Source organism: Kogia breviceps, chromosome 15, assembly GCF_026419965.1.
Source record: "Kogia breviceps isolate mKogBre1 chromosome 15, mKogBre1 haplotype 1, whole genome shotgun sequence".
NCBI lineage: Eukaryota > Metazoa > Chordata > Mammalia > Artiodactyla > Physeteridae > Kogia > Kogia breviceps.
Window position 1 is genome coordinate 90,198,867 of NC_081324.1, and position 5,895 is coordinate 90,204,761.

A 5,895-nucleotide genomic window follows, 5' to 3' on the forward strand; every position below is an offset into this window, starting at 1 on the left:
GGCGGCCCGGCGAAGGGCCGGAGCTAGGATTAGGGTTAGGCCCCCCGTGAGGCTGAGGATCGAGGTCGGGGTACGGACACGTGTGGGGGTGCGTGTGCGGCGTAGGGCGCGGCATGCCGTGAGGCTAGGCCTCAGGCTTCAGGCCTGGCGGCCCGGCGAAGGGCCGGAGCTAGGGTTAGGGTTAGGCCCCCCGTGAGGCTGAGGCTCGAGGTCGGGGGTACCGACACGTGTGGGGGGGCGTGTGCGGTGTAGGGCGCGGCATGCCGTGAGGCTAGGCCTCAGGCTTCAGGCCTGGCGGCCCGGCGAAGGGCCGGAGCTAGGGTTAGGGTTAGGCCCCCGGTGAGGCTGAGGCTCGAGGTCGGGGTACTGACACGTGTACGGGGGCATGTGAGGCGTAGGGCGCGGCATGCTGTGAGGCTAGGCCTCAGGCTTCAGGCCTGGCGGCCGGGCGAAGGGCCGGAGCTAGGGTTAGGGTTAGGCACCCCGTGAGGCTGAGGCTCGAGGTCGGGGTACGGACACGTGTGGGGGGCGTGTGCGGCGTAGGGCGCGGCATGCCGTGAGGCTAGGCCTCAGGCTTCAGGCCTGGCGGCTCGGCGAAGGGCCGGAGCTAGGGTTACGGTTAGGCCCCCGGTGAGGCTGAGGCTCGAGGTCGGGGTACGGACACGTGTGGGGGGGCGTGTGCGGCGTAGGGCGCGGCATGCCGTGAGGCTAGGCCTCAGGCTTCAGGCCTGGCGGCTCGGCGAAGGGCCGGAGCTAGGGTTACGGTTAGGCCCCCCGTGAGGCTGAGGCTCGAGGTCGGGTTACGGACACGTGTGGGGGGGCGTGTGAGGCGTAGGGTGCTCCATGCCGTGAGGCTAGGCCTCAGGCTTCAGGCCTGGCGGCCCGGCGAAGGGCCGGAGCTAGGGTTAGGGTTAGGCCCCCCGTGAGGCTGAGGCTCGAGGTCGGGTTTCGGACACGTGTGGGGGGGCGTGTGAGGCGTAGGGCGCGGCATGCCGTGAGGCTAGGCCTCAGGCTTCTGGCCTGGCGGCCGGGCGAAGGGCCGGAGCTAGGGTTAGGGTTAGGCCCCCGGTGAGGCTGAGGCTCGAGGTCGGGGTACGGACACGTGTGGGGGGGCGTGTGCGGCGTAGGGCGCGGCATGCCGTGAGGCTAGGCCTCAGGCTTCAGGCCTGGCGGCCCGGCGAAGGGCCGGAGCTAGGGTTAGGGTTAGGCCCCCGGTGAGGCTGAGGCTCGAGGTCGGGGTGCGGACACATGGGGGGGGCGTGTGCGGCGTAGGGCGCGGCATGCCGTGAGGCTAGGCCTCAGGCTTCAGGCCTGGAGGCCCGGCGAAGGGCCGGAGCTAGGGTTAGGGTTAGGCCCCCGGTGAGGCTGAGGCTCGAGGTCGGGGTACGGACACGTGTGGGGGGGGCGTGTGCGGCGTAGGGCGCGGCATGCCGTGAGGCTAGGCCTCAGGCTTCAGGCCTGGCGGCCCGGCGAAGGGCCGGAGCTAGGGTTAGGGTTAGGCCCCCCGTGAGGCTGAGGCTCGAGGTCGGGGTACGGACACGTGTGGGGGGGCGTGTGCGGCGTAGGGCGCGGCATGCCGTGAGGCTAGGCCTCAGGCTTCAGGCCTGGCGGCCCGGCGAAGGGCCGGAGCTAGGGTTAGGGTTAGGCCCCCCGTGAGGCTGAGGCTCGAGGTCGGGGTACGGACACGTGTGGGGGGGCGTGTGCGGCGTAGGGCGCGGCATGCCGTGAGGCTAGGCCTCAGGCTTCAGGCCTGGCGGCCCGGCGAAGGGTCGGTTCTAGGGTTATGGTTAGGCCCCCCGTGAGGCTGAGGCTCGAGGTCCGGGTTCGGACACGTGTGGGGGGGCGTGTGCGGCGTAGGGCGCGGCATGCCGTGAGGCTAGGCCTCAGGCTTCAGGCCCGGCGACCCGGCGAAGCGCCGGAGCTAGGGTTAGGGTTACGCCCCCGGTGAGGCTGAGGCTCGAGGTCGGGGTACGGACACGTGTGGGGGGGCGTGTGCGGCGTAGGGCGCGGCATGCCGTGAGGCTAGGCCTCAGGCTTCAGGCCTGGCGGCCCGGCGAAGGGCCGGAGCTAGGGTTAGGGTTAGGCCCCCGGTGAGGCTGAGGCTCGAGTTCGGGGTACGGACACGTGTGGGGGGTGTCCCCTGAATTGGCAGGCGCAGTCTTAACCACTGCATCACCAGGGAAGTCCCAGAATCGCCGTCTCCCTTTTAATACACCTTAAGCCCAAAGAATCCATGGAAGATTGTTACAGATAATAAGAGAATAAAATATTGTAAGGACTATAACAGAAGCATATAGTACACTGTTCATATAGACACATCCCAAGCAGTTACAAAGTATATTATAAAGAAGGCTGCAATTTTCAAAGAATAACATAAATTATACCCACAAACTCCCAATATTTCCTGAATCGTTGCAATCTGAAACCCTATTGTAGGAAGCAGAACACTCCAGGAGACATTCTACAAATGAAGGCCTCTAAACCCTGTGGGTGGATAAGGAATTCTGGAAGGAAGTTATCCTCACCCAAGGAAAGCAGGTTCCTATACTTTTCTCACATCACATCCCTGTACAACTCCCATTGATCTTGGTCCAGGCATTCCCAGTCCTCTTGAGATAAATCTATGGGCACATCCTGGAATGTCAGCAGTCCCTGAAATTAAAAGTACACATGCCATGTGGCCACGGGAAGAGTTCATAATATGACCCAAGAAGAAAAGAGCAAATTAAGAGAACTGGTTTTAATTTAGAAGAGTGTCTTCAATCATCCACTAATATATATATATATATATATATATATATATATATATTTTTTTTTTTTTTTTTTTTTTTTTTTTTACAAAGTAACTTTCTCTATTTCTAACTACAAAAAAAGAGTATGGCATGTGATCCACAAAACCAGTATAGAGACTATACTTATCTGGAAAAGAAATAATAAAATGATGGTTTCAACACAGGCATATGCATTTTTGAGTGTTTTATTTATATCAAACTGGATAAGATGTGTGTATTTCTCAGACAGAAAAGACATGTCGAGGTAGAAATGTACCTTACAACTATTCATGGGTCCACAGGTACACTGGAGAGACTGTAAAATTGCAGATTGTGATTCAGTAGGTCCGGTGGGCCTGAGTTCTATTTTTTTAACAAGCTCATTTTTAACTAGTGATGCCACAGTCTCTGATTCATTAACGACAATTGTGAATAGCAGAGAGACAATTAGAAAGGTGAAAATTCGTATTTAGAGGCTTCCCTGGTGGCGCAGTGGTTGAGAGTCCGCCTGCCGATGCAGGGGACACGGGTTCGTGCCCCGGTCCAGGAGGATCCCGCATGTCGCGGAGTGGCTGGGCCCCTGAGCCATGGCCGCTGAGCCTGCGCATCCGGAGCCTGTGCTCCGCAATGGCAGAGGCCACAGCAGTGAGAGGCCTGCGTATCGCAAAAAATAAATAAGTAAATAAATAAAATCGTATTTAATTTTGAACTTCAAGTGTGTTATGGATTTCACACGTTTAATAGGATAGTAAGCACAGCAGCAACCACCATTTGTGAACATTCACTGTAGACCGTGTGTATCTTTCTGACTTTTTGTGTGGGATTCCAGGAAAAAGGCCTGCGCTGCGGCCACAGTGGGCGGGGCCCTCAGGCCGGGCCGCCCCTCCAGGACCCCCGACGGGGCCCTGAGCTGCTGGCGGCTCCTCCCCCGGCGCCCCGCCCCCTCCCAGGATGCCTCGGGGCAGAACGGCCCCACCCACTGCGCCCAGAACGGAGCCCGCGTTTCCTCAGAGCTGGAGCTCCCGGCTCGGGGTCTCTTCCCTCCGCCGTCACGGAGCTGCCCTGGCGCCCGAGGGGAGGGTGGCCTCACTGACGCTGCCGGCTGCGGAGGGGCCCCGGCGGCCGAAGCCGCGACAGTCGTGGGGACGGCGGGCCGGGTAAGTGGGTCCGGTGCCGGGCGGCCGCGCAAGAGCAGCTTCTGAGGGGAAGGGCTTCGCGGCCACCCGCCGCTGCTGTGCAGAACGAGCGGCCTCGGGGTCTGGTCCCGGGGAACTTCGGCCCCTCCTCTCGGCCCTGCCCTCGGCCTGGCTCGCGGGGCCCGGGGGGGCGTGGGGAGAGGGCGGCCTGAGCGTCCTGAGGGGACACGGGGCGAGGGAGGCGCAGGGTCCGGCCGCAGCGTCAGCGACCCTCCTCCCGACGGCGGGGAAAGCGGCGAAAGTTCCTCCCGAGGCTCCCAGGCCTCTTGTTCAGCCGAGGCCCTGTGCGCCCCTTCCTCCCTGAGCTAAAGCACCGGGGGGAGGGGACAGGGCGGGGGGCTGGCGCAGGTGATGGGGGACGTGAAAAGGTGATTGTCAGCTAAGGAGAACCTGCTCTCCAAGGTGAGGAATGCAGCGCTTTCCTTTGTATGCGAAGATGCCGGAGTCAGGCTCACGAATTCCTTCCTTTGATATGCACCTCCGCTCTCTGGGGCCTGCATTCTGTATTTACATATCCTGAATTCCCCTCACACTGGAGGGCTGCAGGTGCTGATGGCTGTGACATCCTTTGTTTACTGAGATGGCAAGAAATATTCCGTTTCTCACAGGCTTGAGGGGCAGACAGTGAAGAAGCGTCGGAGAGTCTCACTCAGCATCATCACCCCAGGAGCAGACCAGGAAGCTGAGGCTCCAAGAAGCCAAATAATCCAGCCGGAAGCACGGCTGTGGGACCACGGAGTAGGGTCTGCACCCATCGCCCACCCAGGGGGACTGCCCACTCCCCGCAGCTTCCACGCCTGTTCCCTTCACCCCCTCCCGGGGCCAGCTCACAGGGCCGCCTCCTGGGGGCACTCACTCACCTTCTTCTAACAGGATCCGTCTCACTGTCCTGTTCTGGGATCATCCGGAAGGCTTGTCACTCTGAAGCAGGTTCAGCCTCACGTCACCAGGGTAGCTTTCCTGGATCACACTCACCACCTGCACGTCCACCCTCAGCTCAGACCCGGAAAGGCCCCTCGGCCCCGAGCCCCATGGCTCTGCCTGGGCTGCCACCCCCTCCTGCCTGGTCCGTCCCTCTCGTGTCCCCTGCAGGGTCACCAGGAGCTCCCACCTGCCCCAGGCAGGCTGTCTGCTCTGTCCTGAGGAGGCCTCCGTGGTGTCAGGTGGAAGGCACAAGAGGTACCTGTGGGGTCTCCCTCACGCAGCACAGTGGCCAGCACCCACCTACTGACCTCATCACTCGGGATGGACGGGGGTTCAGGGGGTCCGTGGCATCTCCTGGTTCTCATTTCATCCCAGCGCTGCCCACAGGGAAGTTGCTAAGCAACTCTGTGCCGGCTGCACAGAGAGGACGCTCATACACACACACCCCTCCCAGCACACGGGGCTCTCGTGGCCAGGCCCCTCCCAGGATATGGTGCTCACCTGAGCAGGTACCCAGCAGCCCCCGGGGCTCTCGTGGTCAGGCCCCTCCCAGGATATGGAGCTCACCTGGGCAGGTACCCAGCAGCCTCCGGGGCTCTCGTGGTCAGGCCCCTCCCAGGGTATGGAGGTCACCTGGGCAGGCACCCAGAAAGGCTGGGCACACAGGAACCGTGCAAGTAGCCCTCATTGCAGAGCACCCCCAGCCCACCTGTTGGTCAGAGCTGACACAAAGCACCTCAGAGCAGGACCTGAACTAACAAACAGCAGCTCTGACAGGTCTGCTTGGGCTTCACTCTGTGTGGCCTCCTTCCACTGGGTTTTCCAGAGGCTTCCACTGCAGCTGAGGCACCAGGCCTCTGTCTCCACCCACCACCCCTCCTCTCCCTTACTCCTGGCTTCTTCTCATTAGGAGAGGGTCTTCTTGAAGTTGTCTCCCACTCATGAACCAGACAAAATGTTGAGAAAACAAGCAGAGTTGCAGCCCCGTGTCTATCCTGACCCTC

The 5,895-nt window shown here is 61.1% G+C and overlaps 1 long non-coding RNA gene across 1 annotated transcript; it reads right to left on the reverse strand.

The window, feature by feature from the left end:
- Positions 1-3,725: 3,725 nt before the first annotated feature.
- On the reverse strand, positions 3,726-5,266 carry LOC136792643 (uncharacterized). Its single transcript, XR_010836729.1, has 3 exons — positions 5,200-5,266; positions 4,828-4,945; positions 3,726-4,690 (listed from the first exon to the last, which is right to left on the reverse strand). It is a non-coding gene; the product is annotated as an uncharacterized lncRNA (long non-coding RNA).
- Positions 5,267-5,895: the final 629 nt, after the last annotated feature.